Below are 27,702 nucleotides of genomic sequence, written 5' to 3' on the forward strand. Positions count from 1 at the left end.
TGGGGGGTGGACGATACATCCTCAGGCTTTGTAGTATTCAGCAGATCATAGTCTGCCTTTGCCACGGGATGAGAAATATCATCATCAGCCTTCATCCCGGAACTGGTCTTCATCTCTGAATTGACCAGATCATCACTGGCCTTCCCCGGATTCAGCTCTGGGGAGGGTACGAAAGATACCACTTTGTTCCTACCGAAGCAGTGAACAAAAGGGGCTCTTTATCTGCTTCCCCAATGTCTGGAAAAATGTTGTAATTTTTCTTTAAATGGATTTTGATGGGTTTTTTCCTAAAACCAAACAAACAAACAAACAAACAATGATTCATTGTTCATTCAAAAGCTCTCTCTCATCCTCTCTTGATGATTTTAGCATGAAAGCACATTATATCGCAGATTTTACATTTAACACTAGATTACCATACGAACATCTTGAGTCATTTAAAGCTACAACAATAGAAGAGCTCTCATAAAAATCATCGTCCTGTATGTAAGACTCCGTCACCACACAATTACTTAAAGAGGTATTTCATGTAGTGTCAGACCCAGTACTAAATATCTTTAACTCATCGCTAGAATTAGGATACGTTCCAACAGCTTTCAAACTAGCATTTATTAGACCGCTCATTAAAAAAACACACCTTGATCAGGGAGAGTTTAATAACTTTAGACCAATCTCAAATCTACCTTTTCTATCTAAAATATTAGAAAAAGTAGTGGCAAGCCAGCTATGCGCATTTTTAGTGAATAATAGTACGTATGAAAAGGTCCAATCGGGATTCAGGCCCCACCATAGCACAGAGACAGCACTGCTTAGAGTTACAAATGACCTCCTTTTAACATCCGATCGTTGTGAAATCTCAATCCTTATATAACTAGACCTTAGTGCAGCCTTTGACACAATAGATCACACAATCTTACTCAATAGACTAGAAAACTATGTTGCCATCAGTGGTCAGGCGTTAGCCTGGTTAAGATCGTATCTAACCAATCGCTATCACTTTGTTTATGTAAATGAGGAAGAGTCATATCACTCCCCGGTTAGGTATGGTGTACCACAGGGATCAGTTTTAGGTCCTATCCTATTCTTGTTATATATGTTACCTCTAGGAGACATTATCAGGAAACATAAGTTTTCACTGCTATGCGGATGATACCCAGCTTTACTTTATCTCGTCACATCCTAGCGAAACACACCAGCTCTCTAAGCTAACAGACTGCATTAGCGATATTAGTGACTGGATGGCACATAACTTTCTTATAATAAACTCCAATAAGACAGAGATACTTTATATTGAACCAAATCGCTCCAAACATAATATGTCAGATTACAAGTTGCCCATAGATGGCTGCACGGTGGGGCCATCTTCCACGGTTAAGAACTTAGGCATGATGTTCGACAGCAATCTATCTTTCGATAGTCATATCTCCAACGTCTGCCACACAGCATTCTTCCATCTTAGAAATATTTCAAAAATACGTCATTTGATGTCTGCATCAGATGCAGAAAAGCTTATCCACGCTTTTATGACCTCTAGAATAGACTATTGTAACTCGTTACTCGGGGGATGTCACGCAAATCAGGTAAACAAGTTACAGCTGGTTCAAAACGCTGTCGCAAGAGTGCTTACTCGATCTAAAAAGTATGACCACATAAGTCCAATTCTGGAATCTTTACACTGGCTACCAGTTAAATATCAGATACAATTTAAAATATCACTAATCACCTACAAAGCCTTAAATGGCCTAGCGCCCTTGTATATTAAAGAATCAGAATACAATCCACCACGTAAACTGCGATCACAAAATTCTGGCCACTTAATTATCCCTAGAATATCAAAAGTGTCTAAAGGTGGTAGATCCTTTTCCTACTTAGTCCCTAAGCTCTGGAATGATTTACCAAATAATGTTTGACTATCAGACCCAGTCGATCAATTTAAATCTAAACTTAAGACATTCTTCTTTAACAAAGCATTCACATAAAATGTCCAGTAAATGTACTTATCCCGCAATAGTTAGTTTGTCCAAAACAAAGCATATACCCGTTCACATACCCCGATAGTATATATATATATATATATATATATAAGAGCTGCTTTGAAACAATTAACAATTGAGAAAAGCACTATATAAATAAAATTGAATTGAATTAAAACATCTCAACAAGTAAAATAAAATAAAAAAAGGTTTAGAGTAGACTATATCAAAAAGTAGCCCCCCAGAAGGGCTACCACAATGTTTTATCCATTGTGGTAGCCCTTGCTCACAAAAAGGTTGGAGACCCCTGTTCTAGAATTTACACAATGATAATTTGTCTGTCTGACTTCCTAAATGGTCTTACTGACTTTCTTGATGGTCTAACTGGCTTTTTTGATGGTCTAACTGGCTTTGTCGGTGAGTTCATCCATGATCTGACGGAATTCGGCTGACTAGAAGAAGCAGATTTAGCAGGTGTTATTATACCAAATACAGACAGGGGAACCACTGCAATACCTCATATTTCATAATAATGTTGGACTAAATGGCCTACCATCCCTCCTTCTTCACCCATTTTAAACCAGGGATGTTCTAACATCTGGTCTAGCGTTGGTCGTTTAGCTGGATCAATGGACAGGCACTTCTCAATCAGATCCTGAATCTCTGTGCATGTTTTAGGATAAATCTGGTTAATCAAGAGCACTAATGTTGATCACTAAAGTAAAGTTTCTAAGATATGTGAGTAGTGAAAAGAAAATAATGTTCATATAAACTGTTATGGCATGTGGAAACATTATTGTCATCATTTTAAAATAAAAGACTATATAAAGTCTCTGATCACATGAACTTAAGGTTACAGATTTCTTTAATAATATAATGTATGTTTAATATAATGTATATCTCAACATGCATCTTCAGTATAGCTCAAATATTATCCAGCCTATTTTCAGAACTTTAAACTGACCGGTCAATGCTCATGATAGTTTTATAAAATATGGGCAGTTTAACTAACTGCTAAGTAGTAATGAATCACATCTTTCTGCTGGTATATTACAGGATGTTTGTTTTAGCAGTGAAAGCAAAAATATTGAAACAATTTGGCAGGGGGATAATCCTTGCACTGAGTCCTGCATATGCTCGGATAATGTTTACTGACTGTCTTTCACAGATACTGTGCATTTGATCAGAGACTTAACTGACCTATTGTGTTTGTGCCGTTTACTTACGCTTTGTTAAATAGTCGTTCTCATGGTTTATCATGCCTTCAGTTACTGGCCCATATTTGGGAAAGGGCAAGTTTACATTAACCATATAATAGAGCAGAGTTCCCAGAGACCAGACACTGCTTGACATGGCGTGGTATCTGCCCCTGTTGCGGACCTCAGGTGGCCGATAAGCCGGTGCCCCTGTAAGCAAGACAGTTGTTGTGTGATAGAGTCACATGATCAATAAGTCACTACAAGCAGATTGCTTCACTACACTATGGTATGAAAAAAAACTCACCCAAATACTCTTCATATGCATAGGCCGTGTCTCTTAATCGGTCACAGCACCCAAAGTCGATCAGCTTCAGCAGCATGTTGTTTTTATCCACGAGGAAGTTGCCAGCGTGGAGGTCAGTATGAAAAGTCTCATGCTTACAGCAATGTTTTACAGACATGACTGCCTGACGCATTAGGGTGCGTGCTTTTGATTCCAGCAGACCTCGTTGAAGTTGAATAAACTCATTCAAGGTCATGCAAGGATCAGGCCGCTCCATGACGAGTATGAAGGAATCCGGATCCTCATAGCTGTCATAAAGTTTGATCACATGAGGGTTTGGATCCTCCTTTAATGTGTGCAACACTACTAGTTCTGTGAGAACCATTCCAGATCCAGGCTGAAGAAAAACATTAGTTGTTAATAAGTTGCTCTTTAGACAAAAACATTTTGTTTTTGTATTGTACCTACAGTAGGCTTAATTTCCACTGCTTTTATATTTGTAAACATAAACAATAAAGCCTTTCCATCTTAATATTATTTGGTGCTTATAGCATTTTAGTGTCTGTTAAACTGTGCTTCATGTAACCTACAGTTATATTAATTACAGTAATAAGCACTTAAACAACTACTGTAACTTACCATGATAAAGTAACGGTTTGGTTGCCTTCGTTTCACAAACTTGATAGCAACCTGCAAATAGAGAAAACCACTGAGTTACAATCTGTTAACTGATTTAACAAATGTTTTGATCAAACCTGTACAGAGCAAAATGTTTGTTGAAATAAGTTTGAGTGCCCTACCGGTTTGCCATCGGCTTTACTGGTCCCCGGAAACACAGCGCCAAAGCTACCTTTACCAAGCGGATTATCTGTATCAATACAATAATCATGACACAAGGTTCCTGAAAAACAGACAGAAAACATGAAAATGTATGCGGTTGCTAGAACCTTTGATTTAGAATAAGAACTCAAACAGCAACAATGCCACATTTCATGTTTATGAGTTGACCAACAAGAATAAAGTTAAGCAGAGTTTAGAGCAAATCAGGGGTTTGTTATTGCAACCCATCCTTACAGCGATGTTTCTAAAGGACAGGCCCAAAAGACTTCCAAAGGGGCCATAGATGACTTGAAAGGATTTAAAACAAGATAAAACAAGCAATGAAATAAGCTAAAACATATCTGTATATTTCTATATGGTGAGTAGGGGATCCGTCAAATATTTCTGTGGAAAATAAGAGGGCATCAAAACGATTAAGATCCACCAATTTAGAGTAATCATAACAGTAGACTCACTGTGTGCCGCATTGATCTCCTCGCTATATGCTTTCACCTCGGTATCAGCTGTCTTCTTTGGAATGGCAGGTTTGGTTACTGCCTTCACCTTCTTATCACGATTATGAAAAACAGCCGGTTTTTTGGGGATGGCAAGTTTGGGGTCTGCCTTCACCTTCTTATCACGCTCATGAAAAACAGCCGTCTTTTTGGGGATGGCAGGTTTGGGGTCTGCCTTCACCATGATACCACAGGGAATAGCAATAGGTTTTCGAACTGGATTGCCAACACCGGTGCCAGCCTTTGCCTTGGGAATGGTGCCAGTCTTTAATTTGGCATTGCCTGGATTATTGTCAGCCTTCTGATAAAATTAAGATAAAATACATATCAATTATGTCCACACATTTCTATTTAAAGCAATAAGCACTATATTTAAATAAATAAATAAATAATATAATTACATAAAACAATGTTTTTCACAAACTTGTTTTGATAACTTACAATATTAATGCAAGGGTTACGGGTCCATTTTGAAACTTGCTTGATGTTGACCTGCAAATACAGAAAGAAACATGAAAAATATGCTTGCGAGTTTATTTCTCACCTGACACTCTGCACATAACTTTCAAGCTTTGAGAATCTACAATTGGTTAACTCGGTTAATGTTTTGAGTAAACATAAATCTTTATGTAAAGAGCACACTGTTTGCTGAAAGAAATTTGAGTTTGTTACCTGTTTGCCATCGGAGTCTTCTCTTTCTTGGTACACCTTGCTGGTAAAGCCAATCGCCCCAACCACCTCATCTGAATCAATATTATAATCAGAAAGCACAGATCATGAAAAACACAAAAACTTTTGATTTAAATGAACTCCAACAGCATGAAAGGGAACAATGACAGTAGACTCACCGCTAGTAGATGAGGTTGGCTTCTTTGGCTTGGGTTTGGCAGGGTTGGTGTCCATCTTCTCCTTGGGTTCATATGGATTAATAAAACCCTTTGTCTTGGGACTGGTGCCAGTCTTAAAATTGGCATCATTTGAATTGTTGTTAACCTTCTGATAAAATTAAGATAAAATAGATATCATCTGTCTACAAGTTTCAACCAATCTTAAAGCGATAAGCACTTCATCAACTAAATATATATATTTATAACACATTTATGCATAAATAAATAATATTACATAAAGAAATTATCTTTTCACAGACTTGTTTTGATAACTTACAATATCAGTGTAAGGATTATGTTTCCATTCCCAAACTTGCTTTATGGCGACCTGCAAATACAAAAAAAAAGCAACATGAAAAATATGCTTGCGACACTGTACACATAACTTTCAAGCTTTGAGATTCTAAAATCTGGGCATTTTCAATGCACCCTTGAAGGGCACATAGTCTGTGATGTTTTATCCATTATGGTAGCCCTTGCTTACAAAAAGGTTGGAGACTCCTGCTCTAGAATTTACACATCAATGATAATTTGAGTTTGTTACCTGTTTGCCATCGGAGTCTTCTCTTTCTTGGTACACCTTGCTGGTAAAGCCAATCGCCCCAAGCATCTCATCTGTATTAATATTATAATCAGAAAGCACAGGTCATGAAAAACACAAAAACTTTGATTTAAATAAACTACAACAGCAGGAAAGGGAACAATGACAGTAGACTCACCGCTAGTAGATGAGGTTAGCTTCTTTGGCTTGGGATTGGCAGAGATGGTGTCCGTCTTCTCCTTGGGTTCACATGGATTAATGAAACCCTTTATTAACAAGTAAAATAAAAAAAAGTTTTGAGTAGACTATATCAAAAAGTAGCCCTTCAGAAGGGCTAACACAATGTTTTATCCGTTGTGGTAGCCCTTGCCACAAAAAGGTTGGAGACCCCTGCTCTAGAATTTACACATCAATGATAATTTGAGTTTGTTACCTGTTTGCCATCAGATTCATGGCTTTTTGGGTACATCCTGCTGGTAAAGCCACTCGTCCCAAGCATCTCATCTGTATCAGTATCATAATCAAAAAGCACAAATCATGAAAAACACAAAAACTTTGATTGATTTAAATAAACTACAACAGCATGAAAGGGAACAATGACAGTAGACTCACCGCTAGTAGATGAGGTTAGCTTCTTTGGCTTGGGATTGGCAGGGTTGGTGTCCGTCTTCTCCTTGGGTTCACATGGATTAATGAAACCCTTTATCAACAAGTAAAATAAAATAAACAAAAAAGTTTTAAGTAAACTATATCAAAAAGTAGCCCTCCAGAAGGGTTACCAAAATGTTTTATCCGTTGGAGACCCCTGCTCTACAATTTACACATCAATGATAATTTGAGTTTGTTACCTGTTTGCCATCAGATTCATGGCTTTTTGGGTACATCCTGCTGGTAAAGCCAATCGCCCCTAGCACCTCATCTGTATCAATATCATAATCAAAAAGCACAGATCATGAAAAACACAAAAACTTTGATTGATTTAAATAAACTACAACAGCAGGAAGGTAAACAATGACAGTAGACTCACCGCTAGTAGATGAGGTTGGCTTCTTTGGCTTGGGATTGGCAGGATTGGTGCGAGCATTCAGCACAGTATCGACTGAATCGTCTTCGCTAAAATCCACAATATGCAGACTGGTATCTGCCCTCGGGATGACAAACTGAGGAATACTGACGGAAGAAGTGCCAGTGAAATGCTGGGGGGCAGACGATACATCCTCAGGCTTTGTAGTATTCAGCAGATCATAGTCTGCCTTTGCCACGGGATGGACAATATCATCATCAGCCTTCATCCCGGAACTGGTCTTCATCTCTGATTTGACCAGATCATCACTGGCCTTCCCCGGATTCAGCTCTGGGGAGGGTACGAAAGATTCCACTTTGTTCCTACCGAAGCAGTGAACAAAAGGGCTCTTGATCTTCTTCCCCATTGTACAGAAAAATTTTGCAATTCTTCTTTTAATGGATTTTGCTGTTTTTTCCCCTAAAAACAAACAAACAAACAAACAATGATTCATTGTTCATTCAAAAGCTCTCTCTCATCCTCTCTAGACGAGTTTAGCATGAAAGCACGTTATATTGCAGATATCTTTATCTAAACTCCTGCAAAGGGCGAATCATTTAAAGAGATAGTTCACCCAAAAATGAAAATTCTGTCATCATTTTCTCGCTGTTGTTACAAACATGTCTAAATGTCTTTGTTTTGATGAACATGAAGAAAGATATTTTGAGAAATGTGTGTAACCAAACCGTTCATGAGCCCCATTCACTTCTATAGTATTCTTTTCTCCTATTATGGAAGTGAATGGGGTTCATCATTTTTTTTCCTACAATGGAAGTCAATGGTTACTGTAATGAGCTGTGTGCTTACCATCATTTCTCAAAATATCTTCTTTTGTGTTGGTCAGAAAAAAATACATTTATACAGGTTTAGAACAACATGAGGATGAGAAAATTATTCTATGAACTATCCCTTTAATGGTTTAATATCACCCAATTTTACTTGATAACCATTTAATGAAGGTCAATAAGGTTTTAATCACATTTGCAGGTGCCTAAAAATCCACACAATTACTGTGCGTGTGCGTTAAAGTTACACAGTCCACTTCAATCTCACCTGATGAGATGTTTTCAGCGTTCTCGTCTCCTCCTTCTTCTTCAAAACAAAAACTGTTTATGGCTTCTGAGGAGGGTCCAGGATGCTGAACAATCTCAGAAGACAACACACCATTTGGAAGAACAAAATCCATTGCTGTAAAAATAAATTATGGGTAAATTAGTGCTGTAACGATAAATGGCTTATTATGACAGCAGTAAATTGTTCAAAAATCATTTGTAAAATTGTAAAAATCATTACAAAACAGATGAACAACACGTGCTGCTGTTGGCTGCACTTACAACCTTGGCAAAGATTAATCTGTGTCTTAAAAACAAGTGCTACCTTATTTTTTTTTTAATTACACAAATGCAAGAATTATACAAATGTTTATACATAAATATACAACTCGCAACAAGTGGAAAACAAATAAACGTACATAAAAATGTAAAATAAAAAATGTTCATGCCATTGGCAAGTTACAACAATTCAAAGTAACAAAATGCTTCATAGGTCTTTCTTGCTTTTTGTTCTTGATTTTGTCTAATGTTTAATTTCTTTTTTGGCTTAGCTTTTATCCATTTTTTCACATGAATGTGATATTTTCCGAGTAAAATAAAAAGTTGTATAAGGAAGCACATCGTACTTTTGGAATCAACAATGTCTTGTACAAAAAATTATCCACCTTATTTCTAACGCAGAAGTTAAGTGATGTGACGCATTTCCTATTTTTTGTGCGAGACTTCTTTTTCAATTTCTTTCTCATTAAACACATTATTAATGGCTGGGAAACGATTAATCGCATACACAATAAAAGTGATTTTTGGCATAATATATGTGTGTGTGCTGTGTGTAATTATCATGTATACACACATTCATGAATGTATAGAAACATTTACATGTGTATATAATATATGTATTTATTATAAACAATATACATTTCTAGTTTAAACAATGTTAGGGGGGGGGGTTTCCCGGACAAGGTTTAGCTTAAGCCAGGACTAGGCCTTTAAATAGAAAATATTACTAGTTTTAACAAACATGCCTTACTAAAATCATCACTGGTATGCATTTTGAGGCAAAACAAAGGGCACTGATGTATTTTAAGATATGTCAGTGCAAGTTGTTTTCAGTTTGGGCAGCTCTTACATTTATTTTAGTCTAGAACTAGTCTAATCCCTGTCTGGGAAACCACCCCGTTATGTCATTCATGCTTAAATTCATTTACTTTTACTTTTAAAACTGCATGAATGAAGACTGGACGATCTCAGAAGTCAACAACAGCGTTTGGAAGAAAAAAAATCTACACACAGACGAGACAAGTGTTTCCGCTACACACAACTTGTAACGTTACACAATAAAGATGCGAACTGAGCTGCAAACGTATTTTAAGAAAATCCATTTTAAATCAAATATAGATAATCCATAGGATATAAGTATAAGGAAAAGCCAACGACAGCATGAAAATAATAAAATACACGTTTATATTCAACGTTTTAAAAATGATTATGTACTGCCGCCAAAGCTGGAAAAATCCCAGAGGAAACACAGCAGACCTAATTTAAGACGTGCGCGCTGCTCCTGTCAGCAACTCTAACGTTCCACCTTAAAATATGTGCTTTGCAATTAGCTTTTAAATACACATTCATGTACCACATCTTTGGATTATTATCAACCGTTATCATTATCATTATTATTAATAAAACATGTCCTGTACGGTGTAGCCTATATAATATGCATAAAGTTACATCGTCCACTTCAGACTCACCTGCTATGTTGTTTTCAGCAGCTACAACACTCTCCTCTTCTCCTTCTGTTTGTAACCAAACGCTGCTTATGTCGTCTGATAAGGATAACGGTCCAGGGTACTGAACAGACGTTTCAGCGTTCGGAACAATTACCACATCGGCGTGTCCTCCTAAAAAGCCCACAGCGGACAGTAGTAGTTCACCGGAAAGGTAGTTGGGGGTAAATCCACTTTTCCAGCTTCTTCTACATCGATGCACCTGGCGAACAACGATGAAGTCGAGATGCTGACAGTGGTGATAGGGAGGGGGAAATCCACCTTTTCAACACCTCCACCAAAGTCTGTAGAAGACGGTGATGAAGACACGATCAAGTGGATTGTAGACACACTGTGAAAACTCGGTCTAAACAGAATAAACAGAATAAACTGAATGAACTGAATAAACTTTCTGTCCTCGAACAATGTATCTGTAGAGTTTTGAGTTTTTCGCTTTGTTAAGAGCAACCGCTAATTAATCCGTCCTGTGTCGTTCAGATTAACCAAAGGAATGAGCGCTCGCCGAGAGTCTTCGGTTTATATAGCCATGACGTCAGTGTACAACTCCGTTTCCATGGAGACGGTCTGCAGCCTCGCCATATAGGGGATTTCCCCTTACACCCAGTAGCGGCTGGTCACTAGGGGGCGCTGGGACGCCGCACCCTTAAGCTGGCCATAGAGGAAACCTAAGGAAGGTGTTTTGGACTTTTTAAAATTAATTAATTAAATTATAAAATAATTAATTAAATTATAAAATAAAAAATAAAATCGCAAAATATGTCCCAAATTTGAAAATGAAATGCTAAAATAAAAATTAAAACATTATATTAAATTATTTCATTTTCATTTTTAACGTGATGAAGCATCATTCCGGCCAAATTGAAAAATTAAATTAAATTGATTATTTGACAGTTCATCATTTTCAATATAACCTTGAGACAAGACTGAAAATATTAAAATTAAAAGGCAAGCTTGAAAAGGAATCTGTAAATACATTTTTTAAAAGGCTTTTTATTCATGCCCAAGCAATAATAGGGACAAAATTAAAATGTAAAGTTCAGTTTTAATTTTATGTTCTGTTTTTCTTTTTCATTTTCGTTTTAATTTTCGTGTTCATTTTTATTTTCAACTTGTATGCAAATTCAATGTTAATAAGTGGGCGGGGCTTACTTGCTTAAAAAAAGGGGATTGGCTGAAGCAGTGTTGCCAACTCAGTGACTGTGTTCCTTGCCAACTAAGCAACCTTATAGGTCCTGTCCGGGTGTGCCTCATAAGCAGTGTTGAACTACTTCATATTTTGGGCGAACGTGAACTGAACGTACTGTATTACTGCCTGATGAACGCAAGGTGAACTCGTTCATTCTGGGGCTTGTGAACGGCACGTTCTCTCACTTTAACGTCATTCAGTAGGGTGCCAGATTTCTATAGAGTCTTCCAGGCGAAAACCCGTCTAAAACACACTGTAAACAGGCCTTAATGTGTAGCGGAAAAAAACACCCAATCTGGCAACACTGCCACCAGGCTGCATACGTCATCAAAACAACACTGACTGGACGCTGCTATCCAAATCCCTGCTGCGCCACTCGCATAGTTTAACATTAGATAACATAACATCATATTTGTCCTAAATCGTTAACGATTAACAAAGGCTGCTTACACATATTCTGGATCTTGAAATAGACAAGCTCACGCTATTTAACGTGCACGTGCGGTGTGCAATACCTGAGTTGTCATACACTCAACGCCTCGCAGCGCTTCTCGCCCGGAAAACCCCCTTGAAGCACCCGGCTAGCCTTTCAAGGTATGTGCAAGCAAATACAAAAATTAAAAGACAGTCAATGCTCGTAAACCCTGGTTGGATAAGGATTTAAAGTTGGATATGAATATGAAATCTGATGCATTTAGCTTCAGTGTTAAAACTGATAAAATCATTCCTGTCTGTGGTTCTATATGGGCTATATGGCAATATATTTTTTTAAAATAATATGGGGAAAAAGAACTATAAATAAATTAGTTCATTTTTGGAACTGTGAACTAGTTCAAAATTTGGAAATATGAGCTATGAACTGAACTAGTTCATTTTAAAATTTGTGAACTGTGAACTGAACTAGTTCATGTAGAAAGTGAACTTTCCTAACACTGCTCATAAGCCTTGAAAAGTGAAGCCTCTGGCTCTGTGATCGCCCCCTGGTGGCTGGCTGCAGTACAAGTCATAACCCCGCCCTCTCCATTCAAACTAATGGGACTCTGCTCTAAATAAAAAAAAGTATTTACACTTCCAATAAAAGTTTCCAAAAGGTGGTTTTGGTACTTTCAGGTAGTTGTTTTCACGCGTATATATGTAAAAGTGTTTTCCTTATTGTGATAAGTTTCATTTTAGCTAGTAATTTGATGCTATAGAAACGGGGTGTGTCATTATGATTGGCGAGGTTGAGTTGAGCGCGAAAGCATTTGGGCGGAAGTTTGATAACGTGGCTCCGCCTCTGGCTCCATGGACGATTCCTTCTGCGCATGCCTTGGCTCCAAACGGACGTTTTTACGTAACATGGCAACGCCCATGGTCGGACATTTTTGGCTTCAATTCATTACAATGGAGGGAGGCGACGTCGCGTCATCCATCTTTTTTTACAGTCTATGGTCCTGTCCCAAATGGCACACTCCGGACTTGTGGTCCTCCTCAGAGTCCACACTTTGATGACATCACGTAGTCCAGACTTTAGGGACCCTTAATGCGAGTCCACGTGGACACAACTTTATTGTTATTTTCGACGAGGCATTTGTTCAAGAGATCAGTTCAGCAACTAGTCAGACCATTAAAAAAACGAAACCGGAAGTAAGGTTCGGATCCAGACGTGTATCACGTGCATCCGATGAAACCGTCTATTGCTCTAGCGACTTTTTGCGTGTGATGATTTTGATGTTTTAAATAGATACACATTTGAGGTAGTTTTTTTCTTGCTTTATTGAGTAATTCCATTTTAACATGATAATCTTATAGAACATGATGCATTGCTATGTCTGTTAATTGCCACTTTTGGACAGAGATTATTTAGATTACATAATCCATTTCTAGCAATTCTGATATGTGTGTATATGTATGGAGCCTATACAGTTGTGTTCAAAATTATTCAACCCCAACTGAAATTGATTGTTTTGGCCGGTTTGACATTGATTTTGATCATTCAGTCATCCTGCTTACAATTTACATCAAAGAGGCATGTGTAGGTCAGACAAATATAACATAACATTTATAATGAAATAACCACAAATGTCTTTTCTGTGCTCACATCATTTTCAGTTTTATTCAACCCCCAAGTGACATTCAATATTAGTACTTAGTACAACATCCTTTTACAGTTAAAACAGCTTTTAAACGTGAAGCATAGCTTGACACAGTGTCTTGCAGCGATCTACGGGCAGGGCTTGACATTAACTTTTTGAGCAACTTGTCCTTCGGACAAGTAAATTTGTGTTTCACTTGTCCATGCACAAAAGTCACTTGTCCGGGTAAAGATTTATAATATAATGTATTTTTGTGTTTTGCTAATCAGTGGCGGAGCAAGGGATTTCTCATAGGGGTGGCCAGGCAGGGGCCAGCAGTTACTCTGGGGTGGCATATATAATCTCTATCATCCAACCTTAAAATACTTTTAAGTATTATATGTGTGTTAATCAGAATAATGTGTAACATACAATTGCTACAATACTTGAAATTTAATTAAAATGAATTGAGATTAACATACAATTTATAGTCATAATTCAACCTCATGTTTTTTTTAAACTATTTAATCAAATAAAACTTTTGAAATTTACTTTGAAACCAGGATTTCTATCTCCCATTGCTGAAAATATAGAGACCAGAAAATCACATGAATTTTGTAGGGCACTGAAATGTATTTTACTAAGATTCATTTGGCTGCTTCTTGCTACTCTTTTTGAAGAATGATGCTATATCTGCTGCCTTTCTCTTCATTTTCCCCACATTTCAATGATTGTAGAAAAGTGTCACCTTTAATAAATGGACTAATCCGGTCACCCCTGTTAATAAGTGCGAAATGGACTGTTCCAAACTTTCCGCTAGAGTCTGCGCAGTGTCGGAGAATAGAGCAGGTGAATGATAACGGGAAAGGAGATCGGCTGAATAGTGTAAATAGTTATAGTTTAAATAAGCAGGATTGATTCAAATCAAAGGAGGTTTTGTGGACTGTGCGTGTGCGTGCATTATACTAACCACACATCTATGCACATTTAATAAAGTCAACGATTTGAGTGAGACATACTTGTTCTAACCGGACAAACTGTAGCCTTCAACCAAACCCAGACTAGCAATTAAAGCAAAATAATAGATGATTTTTCAATGATTGCAAAACATTAAAACATTACCATGTTTTAAAAAACGTATTAGAATAAATGTATCTAGATTATTTGTTACATATCAAATCAATCTTAAACCTAGCATTTATGCTGTAATGTTCGTGTGGGATTTTTAATGTACAGTGACGAACTCTGTCAGATTCAAATCAGCTGTCGCGCAGCACACACATAGGCGCGCTAAAGAGAGATTCTCGTTATAAAACAGATTCTTAAACAAGATTTTAAGCCCATTATGTGTTTTTACCGAAAGTTAGAAGAGAAAAAATACGGACTTAAATCAGCTTTTTTGACACACAGTGAAGTCATTTATATTCACGCCGGAGCCTGAAGAAACATCACTCTCCACTCCACTCCATGCCGTCCCGCGACTCCCGCCCCTCCGTGTTCGGCGATCAGGTTTAATGCGCGCACAGCTTGTTTAGTAACAATAACAGTAGCCTACATGTAAACGTGTGTGTCGGCGTGCCGCGCTCTCTGTTCAATATTCCGCTCGGTGTTTGCGCTGCGAGTTCTGCGTCGTTAACGGCACATAACGTGAAGTAACGTTGATTGAAATTTAACTTGTCCAGTCGGACAACTACTTTTCTCTTACACTTGTCCTACAAAAAATCCACTTGTCCCGGACAAGCGGACAAGCCTTAATGTCGAGCCCTGTACGGGTATCTTCGCCCATTCATCATGGGCAAAAGCCTCCAGTTCAGTCACATTCTTAGGCTTGCGCACTGCAACTGCTTTCTTTAAGTCCCACCAGAGGTTCTCAATCGGATTTAAGTCTGGTGACTGCGATGGCCACTTCAAAATGTTCCAGCCTTTTTTCTGCAACCATGCTCTAGTGGATTTGGAGGTATGCTTGGGATCATTGTCCTGTTGAAAGGTCCAACGTCTCCCAAGCCTCAGGTTTGTGACGGACTGCAACACATTGTCATCCAATATCTCCTGGTACTGAAGAGAATTCATGGTACCTTGCACACGCTGAAAGGGATACTTCACCGATTTAGCATTCAGCTTTGTATCTGTAGAAACCCGGCAGTATTACTGAATGACCATGTTTCCCTCCCTCATTTCCCCCTGAGAGGAGAGATATCTGCATTTTGGTTCTGCAAAAAAGTCCTCCGATGATGTAATATGACGATTTTTGCATCATCGGAGGACTTTTTTGCAGAACCAAAATGCAGATATCTCTCCTCTCAGGGGGAAATGATGGAGGGAAACATGGTCATTCAGTAATACTGCCGGGTTTCTACAGATACAAAGCTGAATGCTAAATCGGTGAAGTATCCCTTGAAGTTTCCCTGTACCTGCAGAAGCAAAACAGCCCCAAAGCATGATTGACCCCCCACCATGCTTCACAGTAGGCAAGGTGTTCTTTTCTTCATAGGCCTTGTTTTTCCTCCTCCAAACATAGCGTTGATCCATGGGCCCAAACAGTTCTAATTTTCCACAGAACACTATCCCAAAACTTCTGTGGTTTGTCCACATGACTTTTGGCATACTGCAGTCGACTCTTCTTATTCTTTGGAGATAGCAAGGGGGTGCGCCTGGGAGTTCTGGCATGGAGGCATTCAGTACGCAGGGTGCGCCGTATTGTCTGAGCAGAAACTTCAGTACCCACATGTGACAAATCTTTTCTCAGTTCCTCAGCAGTCACACGGGGACTTTTTTCCACTCTACATTTCAGATAGCGCACAGCAGTCGCAGTTAGCATGTTTTTTCTGCCACGACCAGGAAGCGTTTCAACAGTGCCCTTTGCCTTGAATTTGCGAATGATGCTTCCTATGGTGTCTCTTGGTATGTTTGACATCTTTGCAATCTTCTTATAGCCATTGCCCTTCCTGTGAAGATTAATCACCTCTTCTCTTGTCTTCCTGGACCATTCTTTTGACTTCACCATGTTTGTAACCACACCAGTAAATGTTTAGAAGGAGTTGAGTATCACAGTCATTTTAAAGCTGCCTAATTGGTGCTTATTAGGCTTTATTGATGTTCCCTGACATCCATAGGTGTTTTCAATACCTGATTGAAAACACTTCAATGAACCTCTGTTCTTCAGAGTGGTAGTTCTTTAAGGGGTTGAATAATTGTGTCAATGAAGAATTCACAAAAGAAACATTTACTACTATATTACAAAACCAATTGATGTCATTTTAGTTGCATATGGTTCTTTAAGAAGTCATTGTAGGATTTCATTCTGAATACAATTACAAATGTACATTAAATTCCCTAAAACCCTTAACAGCATTGGGGGTTGAATACTTTTGAACACAACTGTATATTGCTGGGCGCTGGTGTTGCAGTGGTACGTTCTATTGGTTTTCACTTCTTGTCAATATAAGTTCTTTGATCACAGTTCCTGCACATGCCACAGATCCACCCTCGCACACAATATCACATGCATCCACCTGAAGTTCACAGGTGTGCTTTGGATGGACAAAAAAACCACAAGGTAGTGAAGATGAGATTAAGTTCACTGAAAATAAGTCCTACAGTGGTGCTACCTGTAGTCCCCACTTGGACAGATGAAGAACTTAAAGTGGATTTAGGACTGCTTGAGGAAAACCAGGAATAGGAGATAGACAAATGGAGAGTGAACATTTATATTGCAGAAAAGTATAGTCAGAGTATGACTATGTTTACAGATGCATCCAAAAGAACTGATAGTAGGGTGGGGGTGGCACATGTGGTACCAGAACTGGGTTTGGCTATAGCAAAAAGGCTAACAGATGGCTTGGCAGTTTACACAGGAGAACTTATGGCTATGGTTTACCCTATTATAGGTAGATAGCTGGGAGTGTAACAGACAAGCAGTTATAGTATCTGAAATTTTACAACTGGCTAGTGGAATGCAAAAGGCAGGTTTTAAGTGTTCTTTCTTGTGGGTTTCAGCGCACAAGGGGGTGGAGGGGAATGAGTAAATATGCTGCTGCAGATAATGATTGTGTGGAGGTGGAGATTAAACTCAGCAAGGCAGAGGTTAAAAGTATAAAGCAAGAACTTATGAGAAATGGCAGTATATCTGGGAGAAAGGAGCATCTGGGAGGTATTTATTACTTTCAACCTAATGTGAGGAATAACATAGACTAAGTGTAAGCACTAAAAGATCCAGACATGAAGAAGTGGCAATTTCGATGGAAAAAAGTGGAATTTCTGAAAAACACTTTGGAAAAGTCAGGCCGACTACCAAAACACACTTGTAGCCAATCACCAGTAAGGGGCGTGTATTCTAACCAACATTGTTGCCTGGGTTGCGTATGTGTGGGGCGGGTCTATAAAAAGAAGGTCCCGATTCTATTGGGGTAGGGGCGTGATTGTTTAGGTGATTTCAAATATCAACACTGTCAAACAATTTCAAACATTGTGCACTACGCCTTTAAAGCTCAGGTAGAGGCAAATGAAGTTGTTTTTGAATTGAGAAACATTTTACAGAAAAAAAACTGTAAAAATTTGTTTGTTTTTTTGTTTTCCTTTTTAAGGGTTACAGGGCGTCTAAAAAGAATCTAATTTATAGTAAAACTGCAATTCCTGTTCCACCCTCCAGTCCAGCGGTTGCGGTAATACACCTAGTAGAGTCAACTGCCAATTAAAAACAAAAGAAGAAGAAGTTGTTGACAGTTGTGTTGGATTGAACGCAGTGTGATGGCGAAGAAAACATTCACTAACAAACTCGTACTGGCCGGGCGGCGGGCCCTGGAGGCGTGTCTATGTGTTTCTGTACTTTGTTTAACATCAAACATTCAATCAACAATCATAAACTTTGCATTATTTGAAAGCTTAAACACTCAAGATTCATGTTCTGAGCTTGTTTTTGCAATCAATACACTGGAGTGAAAAGGGTTAAATGAAATGCAGACGACCGCATATAAATAGGGATATCGGTACTCACATTTCTTTCCATATGGTTCTGATCATTTCTGACGAATCCAAAAAACTTCAGCGTACATTGCAACGCAAGGGTCCACTCTTCAAATGGCATCCCACGTTTTAATCCAAAACATTGAAAAATAGTGAAAAATCATGCAATATCCTCCTTTGTTTACATTCGCGTCTGTTATGTATGATCGATCATGTTTATTTTCTAAATATCGATTTTTATCTTCTTCTTTTGTTTTTATTGGCGGTTGGCAAACAACTTTCGGGTGCATTTACCACCACCCACTGATCTGGAGTGTGGACTAAAGATCTATACTAACATTAACTGTTAAAGAAAAGGAAAGAAAAAAAGCAGGGAAAAACTATAAATATACATCATCATCATTCTTTTAATTGTTTTTAATCTTCAGGATCTATTAATTAATCTTGTTGCTCCTAAATATTTTAATAGGAAATCCCAACTCTTGTCAAAATCCATCTCTTCCTGCTTCCTTAGACTGTTCCAATGAATATCCCGCCCAATTTTTCAGTTTTGTCCAATCAGATGAGGTTTGACAACTTAAAATGTCCTGGAAGCGCACATTGGATAAGCGAGGTGTCATTCAGCGCACCATAGGCTTTTGACTGGATTACGCCAAAACAAAACCAGCCAATGCATAGCCAGCAAAGTTTTGATAGGCAGGGGTAGTAACCAATCATGAAACAATTACAAGGATTCACTTTACAACTTCAAATCTGTGCAGTTCAAGATGACGCATGCATGCCCAAACGCAACAAGTTACATAGCACACTGTTGCTAATAACATTAGCTCACTTAAAGGAGCATTTCACCCGTATTAATCTTTATTGGAAGTGTTGGAAGTGGAAATTCGAATTTGGTGCCTGTTTGACCGAGAAAAGGGGTGTTTGTAGTCTCACCCCCTCAACAAAGAAATTGGACTTCCTGCTTTCAATGATGCAAAATGATGATTTTTACATCATTGAAAGAAGGAAGTGCAACACTGAAATCTGTATTTCTCCTGTCTCAGTGGCAACTGAGGAAATGATGCACGACCAGTCAAAAACATGACTGGGGTTCTAGCTATACAAAACTTAATGCAAATGGGTGAAGTGTCCCTTTAAGTCGCTGGTAAGCGATCCGTTTTCTCCAGAGGTTAGATTATAAACATCTCCATTGTGGATCGTCGACTGCAGATGATCTTTTTGTGTTCGGAGTGTTTTTGGAGAAGGTGATTGCACGATCGAGGTGCAAAAAGACCAGACTGTATAAAGATGCGTTGCGGTCACAGAGAGATGCCGGAACAGTTTATGCTGCGCTCCGACAAAAGTTTTTCAGTAAGTTTGTCTTATGTACATTATATAGTTGTAGTTTTTGTTTTTTTAATGTTAGCTGCTTTTGATTATAAAAATAACAGTGGAGATGACTAAAAAACGAGTTTTGCATGGTTTCATTTTCTATGACATATGTAAATGTATCATATTTATGGCTATATGAATCTGAATAATATACAAAAACAAGACAATCAGCGGCGAGCGCAGTGCATACGGCGTCCTATGTGAAAGCTGCATAAAACCTATAAACTACCTGTGCAATGATTTCTATAGAAAAAAATCTATTATCTGAAAGTACAACAACATCATTTTCATTATGCATTATTTGTTTATTATGTAAATATAGGGACATGGCTAAAAAGGCTTTGCAGTACAATATGTAGGAAAGGTAGTCACACATCTGTGGCTACTCTGGGGACACCAAAGATTAATTTGACATCTTAAAAAATTCTTGTGAAATGTCAGCTGTAAATGCATCCCAGACCTCCATGATAGCCTCACTGAGACCACTTCTTTATCATAAAGATAAAGAAAGGTTTACACCTTTGCCCTAAGATTTACTCTTGACTCAAGCTTTGATTAAATCATGAACAAAAGGTCACCATCTCGCCTAACGGAATAAAGGCAGGAAAGCCAATTATTAAGTTTAATTAAGTGAACAGATACATATGAAAATCTTTAATAAAACAAAAACAATGACTTAAGTTATATTTTCACTAGTAAAACTGATTTTTTTCACTAGCAACAGTTTAGTTGAATTTTTACTTTACTTTGCTATTGAAACATTAGATTCAGTTGACATTTTTGCAACACTACTGTACATGCATCTAAGGTTTTCCAATGATCATTTAGGCCTATTCCCCTTTACTTAAAAAAAAAACAAAATACTATTTTGACACTTTGATATTAAGACATTATTTTTTCCAGTCATGTTTGGTTCCTGGTTCGAAAGGATGGCTAAATGCTAAGGAACCCATGCTGCACATTTTTATGAAGAGATGATAGCTGTAAGTACTCCAGAAACTACATGGACATGGTCATTGTTTGTACACTGAAAAAAATCCTTTCAATTTACTTAATTTTAATGTGTACATCGGTCCCACATGATCCGATTGTTTAAAACCAAAATAATTTCCCTCAATTAATTTTTATGTGTCAGACCAAAACATTTTAATTATTTTAAGTAGTCTAATAGAAATATGTTGACTCAAAGTGATATTTCTCTTTACTATAACACATTTATTTTGTAATGTTTAAGTAATTTTATTATGTAAGGGGACTAGATTGTCATCTGTAATTCCAACATGCTTTTTTAATGCTTATATTATGGGATTATGTAACTCTAAAGCAATTTCATTATGTCTCTGGCACCAGAATAATCATCCATAATTATCCAAATGTTATTTATTGTTTTTTAAATACAAAATACATTTGCATTGGCATAAAAAGCAAAGAGTTTTGTACAAATATTTAGTGATATTGAGGCAAACCACTGCTTTCAGATCATCAATTCATTTAAATCATTACACATTAATTCATTAACAGTCAATAACTATTACAACAATCAGCACATGCAGTACATACATAAAGGGGCAATTTCCCAAACAGGTTGTAGATTAATCCATGACTAGGCCCTATTTATATTAGGATTTTTACAAAAATGTTTACAAACAAACCTACCTTACAAAAACAACACTGGAGTACATCTTGAGACAAAACAATGGCACTGATATATGGCATTGCAAATGTCTGGGACTAGGAAAAGCCCCATCTGTGAAATTACTATTATTTTTACAATGGATTTACAAACTGGAAAATATCAATCCTTCAGAAAGTCAGAGCTACAGCATTTGTATAAACTGTTAATCAAAGATTCATTAAAAACAAAATACAACACCCATTCCAAACCTCGACTCTGAGCAGCAAACTGTTAATGTTTTAATAAGAGAAAACACTTAAAACAGATAAACAAAGTCAAAAATGAGCAGCACAGTCTTTCTGATCCTTTCACTGAAAGAAACTGTTTGTTAAAGTTACTCTCAATGCAGTTCCATTAAAATCTTTTGGATTTCCTTAAAAATAAAGCGGAGATCAGGATAGCTCAGGTTTAAGGCATACATCAGCTCAAACAACATGGCACGATGTTGCAACACCTTCATGGCTTCCAGGGGCCTATACCATGAAGCTGGTTTAGTTGGTTAGCCAGCTTTGTTTAGGATTAGTTTGTGCAAATCCTGGGTTTTGGGTACCATGAAAATAGCTTTTACCAACAAGGCCTGCACATTGGCTTGGTTTTGTCAACCTGAAACTAATCCTGTAACCCTGAGTTTGTTTAACCATTTTCATGGTACGGGCCCCAGGACTATACAAAGATCCTCTTCTTCATCACAAGAAGCATGTTGTTTGAGAGCACAAATCCCAACATTGGTGTCTTCAAATGACCTCACTGATGCTGACTTCATCCATGCCCTGTACAAAACAGACCAATTTAGTTAAAGAAACAGAAAAAAGTTACTGTTACAATAAAAGTGTCATTGGAAATTAGTACAATGCAAACAAATATAAATGTTAGTATACAGACCCATGTGCATTGCCACAGCATGTTACAATTGGTTACAAATACATGGGTTACAAAGCAAGGCAGCTGCACTGTCCACTGCTCTGTGTGTGTGTGTGTGTGTGTGTGTGTGTGTGTGTGTGTGTGTGTGTGTGTGTGTGTGTGTGTGTGTGTGTGTGTGTGTGTGTGTGTGTGTGTGTGTGTGTGTGTGTGTGTGTTCACTACACTGGAATGAGTTAAATAAAGAGGCCACGTTTCGAGTGTGTGCTACCATACCTGACAATCACAGCAAAAGTGAATTCTCTCATTTTCTCACTCTCATGTTGTTACAGACCTGTATAAATGTCTTTGTTCTGGTGAACACGAAGGAAGACATTTATTTTGAGGAATGTTTGCAACCAAACTGTTCATGAGCCCCATTCACTTCAATAGTATTATTTTTCTCCACTATGGAAGTGAATGGGGCTTAGGATTGGTTTGGTTACAAACATTCCTCAAAATATCTTCCTTAGTGTTCATCAGAACAAAGACATTTATAAAGGTTTGTAACAACATGATAGGGAGTAAGTGATGAGAATTTTTATTTTTGGGTGAACTACCCCTTTAAATCTTCCCAGGTGTTTTAATGACCCTTGTGCCAAAAGATGTTGTAACTAAAACATACTAAATGTTCTGTACTTCCAACAATGTTTACAAATTTTTATGTCTATGAATCTATATTACTTACTTCTGTCATTTGATCATTAAAAAAAGTCTTTTTGCTAGCTGTCCTCCTTTCTGATAGAAGAGTTTCATCAGGTTTTTTGATTGGAGGTCCAGGTGACACCCAGGAACATTAGACAGTAGTGATTCTTTTAAATTCAGCATTTATCTGAAAACAAATGAACCAACCATTGTATATTTGAGTACTGCGAGTCAAAGAATAATACATGTATATTAGTTACAAAAATAAGATTTAGCTCCTAACAGCAGTACAAAAGTGAAAGAAATGACTTACCAATGCTTTTGAGTGTGTGCAAGGATGATGATCCTATAAGAGGAAATATTCAGAGGTGAAATCAAACATAACCTCAAATGATGAAGGTCACACATACATAGAGCAATAATGAAATAAGTAAGTTATATCTGTCATAGGACGCAATGTTGGACAAAATTAGATCTTAAAACAAGGTTCTCTTCTGAAAACGTCAGCTTTAAGGTGTGGCACTTCAAAGCGATTTTTTTTCAGTTAATATACCAGACGTCACGCGAGACATTTAAAAAAGCTTTTTCTAATAGAATCAAGTGTTGCTCGTGGCGTAGCGAAGTCACGAATAACTGACGCGGGTCTGTTCATCTGATTAAGCAGACAGTTTGTTTCATACGCAATGTCATTATTAATGTAGTCAATTGATATCTTCTGGTAAATTACCTACATGGATAACGTTACTCTTGACAGAATAACTTTTGGTTAGCGTTTTATTTGTCCTGATACGTTTCCATAGAACAGCTGAGTAAAAAGTGCCTCAAGTGTCAACTCAAAGCTGACAGTTTTCAACTCAGATAAAACTACCAAACGTGAAATAACGTTAAACAGCTGACGTTTTTAAAACGCTGTGTTTTTCATTATGAGCTTGACTGACTGTTAACTTACTCCACCAACCTCCTCCAAACTAATATTTACTACAAGTCATTGCAATGGCTACATATTGTAAACAAAGAATAGTCTATCTAGTGAAGATATATCACGTATGAAGCGAACATAAATAAATAATAGAACTTACTTTAATAAAGTGGTGTCCGTCTGAGAGAGTTCTACTGACTGACTGACTGCAACTGAGGCTGCGTCCGAAAACTCTAAATTGCTGCCTTCTGAGGCAGCTTTCCAAGGCAGCAAGGCATCAAGGCATGTCCGAATTCAATGTTTGGTTGACTTCCTGTCTCCTGTGATACCTATGCGTGGACGTACATTAAGATTGTGATTGGTCGAGTCCGGTCGAGTTCGAAAAAATAAAATGGCGGCAACGCGAGTGGACCACCAATTTAGTGTAAATAAAGGTATATTTTCACTTTTCACACATTTTAATTGCATTTCTAGCGAGAAATTAGTATTGTAGTTTTCAAATATGTGATTAGTTATCACAAAGGCGCTCTCTGTTTAAATTTCAAACACGCTGCCTTAGAAGTGTGTCCGAAAGTCTTTCTCCGAGCTACCTTCATGCCTCCGAAGTCATTTCCTCATGAGGCAGCGAGGCAACGAGTCACTGCCTTGAGTTTTCGGACGCAGCACCAGTCTTCATTTTGGCGCCCAAACAACCGATCTTTATTCTTCTTTTATGGCAAATGACGTCCTTTCATTGAGCTATATTGCCATCTGCTGCTCAGGAGGTGCCGTTTTGTGTTCAAACCCAATTTTATTGCTTTAAGTATTCAATTCAATCAATTTTAATCAATGTGAGAATAATGTGTTCATTTTACATTCAAACAAAACATTTTAATCCTAATCAATTAAATTATGTTTACACAAGGAATATAAATATTTTGTGTTGCATATACATGTTTATTTTATTTAAATTCAAACACCCACTAAGTCCATTTTTTTCAGTGTACTCTCGCTAGTACAAACACATTTTTTTGGTTTCTCTCTTTTCGTGTAGTAATTTGAAGAATACATACTGTTTTCTAACCTCAGATAATAAAACCTTTAACAGGATCTGAAGGCATCTGTGGAGAAAATTGGTTTCTTGGAAAGTCACTAAGCGGAGAAGTGATTGAGAAAATAGTTAACCAGTGTGTCTTCAAGAACATGAAGCAAAACAAGATGTCCAACTATTCTCTGGCTCCAAATCTCATAGACCAAAAGAAATCTGAATTTCTGAGGAAAGGTGAAATATAAATTGTAACTGTCATGGTATGTGACCGGGGAAGAATGATGGAGATTAGGATAAATGATAAACTTTAATATAATAATACAACAACTAACTGGCACCCGGGGGAAAAACTCACATGTAACAAAGATGTATACAACACGAGATCCGACAAAGGGAGAACGCTTAAATACACATGGATGATAACAAAGAACATGTGGAGCAATAGTTAAACAAATGAGGAACAGATGATGATGATGAAACAATAATTAAATGATTAATTCCAGACTATGACAGTAACACAACCCATATTTTTGGCTTAAAAGCCTATTTGAAGTATTGTTTTAAGTGAATATGATTTTGCTGTAACCATTAAAATTCATTAAAGTTTTCTACGTTTTGTCTTTATCGGGAGTTGCTGGTGACTGAAGAATCATTTCACTGAGGCCCTTGAGCAGCGATTTAATGCTGTATACAAAGACAAAACGAAAGATGTGAAATTCAAATTAATGTGGGATTAATTTAGCACTTTCATTCATAACATTACAGCACACATAACTATTTTGAGGGGTCAGTGAGTGTTGGAGCAAATATGAAAACATAAGTAAGAGATAATGTACATCTAGTCAGTTGTTATTGAAAAAACAAACAAAGAAAACATGATGATCAGGTGCAAAGTGAAATAGTAATTATATTATATACAGGGCTTGACATTAACTTTTTTGTTCACCAGCCACAGTGGCTAGTGGTTTTCCAAAGTTATTTAGGTTTTCTTAATGTTTTAATTGATTAACGTTTATTTGGGCATGCTAAAATGAATTTATTTAAAATAATATTACTTGATTTAGCTCAATTTAAAATTAAGACCACATATATCAGCTGGTATACAGGCCTATAGGTATATCTCTACAGGTCATATCATATAGTTAACAGCAATTATAAACATGTAGTTTAGTAAAGCATAACAGCTTTTAATGAATATTATTGGGCCACCCTTAGCAGCAACAACTGCAATCAAGTGTTTGCGATAACTTAAATAAGAACTAACGTTTTTTAACAGCTGAATTAAAAAAATTTAATTAAATCATGTAAGGGCAAGCAGACGTGCCCAAAATATAAAAGCAATGCGTTAAATTAAATGTTAAGCATTTTTCTCCCACAGAAACAGCTTAATGGATATGGCAAGATAAAATTGAGTATGCACCTAATTAATAAAATGTTATACTTTAAAGGTGCAGTGTGTAATTTTTAGAAGGATCTCTTGACAGAAATGCAAAATAATATACAAAACTAAATTATCAGTGGTGTATAAAGTCCTTTCATAATGAACTGTTATGTTTTTATTACCTTATAATGAGATGTTTTTATCTACATACACAGAGGGTCCCCTTACATGGAAGACACCATTTTGTGCCGCCATGTTTCTACAGAAGCCCTTAATGGATAAACCTTTTTATTAAGATGTCTCCAACAATGACATGTTTGTCCAGTGTCGGCTACTGTAGCTTCTCTATGCGTTTCAAAAGCAAGGGGTGAGCTGTGAACTGAGCTGTTGGTTGGAATTTGCAACCTCACCACTAGGTGCCATTAAAATGTACACACTGCACCTTTAAGCAAACTGTTATTTTAATGCATTGCGTTTATTTTCTGGGCTAATCTGCTTGCTCTTGCATAGTATGTTTTAATAATAAAGTGTGTACAGAATTTAATATTTTAATTAATGTGTTAAGCCACATAAAAGCTTGATTTCATAGACAAGGCTTAGCTAAAAACACAACTACTGTAAAAAATGTCTTTAGAAATTACAGTATTACTGTGTATTACTGGCAACAGTTTGCTCAAAGTTAAATGAACATGAAACATCTTCAGACTTTTTTTCTACAGTAAGTTACTGGCAACCAGCTGCATAATTACAGCATTTTTTTTACAGTGTAGGCATGTAAATTAAATTAAAATGTTTAAGCATCTTTAATAAACATCCCGTAGAAAGATGTTACTCGTGTATATCCGCGCGGCCAATAGAAATGGGGCATCCAAACAAGCAAAATGGACTAAAGCTTACACTTGGGATTCTCAGAGCTTTATAATACAAGTGTATGCTCCTACAGACACATCGGAAGGAAAACCGTGTTATGGAAACACGTAGCAGTTCAAGTTGGCATGTCAGGTGTGTTTTAAGTCAAGCAGCATTGTTGTAGGTAAAGTTACGTGAAATGGAGACGAGCAACAGTCTCTGTATTCCTCATCGACTATTTAACGCAAATATAAACACTGTAGTAATTTATTGAAAACCCCGCCTACTGTGGTCTGGCCATCAGAGCACAAATCGCTTGGCTGCGCGGAACCCAGCGGCGAGCGCAGCGCACACCGCATCCTATGTGAAAGCCGCATAAGTTTACAGACTTTCAACCCACTTTCTATTGTTACAATGTCTGTAATATATGTAAATTAACAATATTTAGATGATGCAAAACACACCAGTTTGCATTGTCCAGCAGAGTATTGTGGACAAACAAATGGGAATATAAAAGCGTAAACGTTGTCCATTCAAATATTATTATTTATTGTAAAAACTATGAGGCAGTGATTACAATATGGCAGTTTTTTAAGTCCATCTATAGTTGCCATCAT

At 37.3% G+C, this 27,702-nt stretch overlaps 1 long non-coding RNA gene across 1 annotated transcript; it reads left to right on the forward strand.

Annotated features, from left to right (window-relative positions):
* Window positions 1–11,067: 11,067 nt before the first annotated feature.
* On the forward strand, window positions 11,068–27,000 carry LOC141363689 (uncharacterized). Its single transcript, XR_012369205.1, has 3 exons — window positions 11,068–11,896; window positions 20,596–20,675; window positions 24,916–27,000. It is a non-coding gene; the product is annotated as an uncharacterized lncRNA (long non-coding RNA).
* The last annotated feature ends 702 nt before the right edge of the window (window positions 27,001–27,702 follow it).

This window comes from Misgurnus anguillicaudatus, chromosome 4 (assembly GCF_027580225.2).
Source record: "Misgurnus anguillicaudatus chromosome 4, ASM2758022v2, whole genome shotgun sequence".
NCBI classification, from domain to species: Eukaryota; Metazoa; Chordata; class Actinopteri; order Cypriniformes; family Cobitidae; genus Misgurnus; species Misgurnus anguillicaudatus.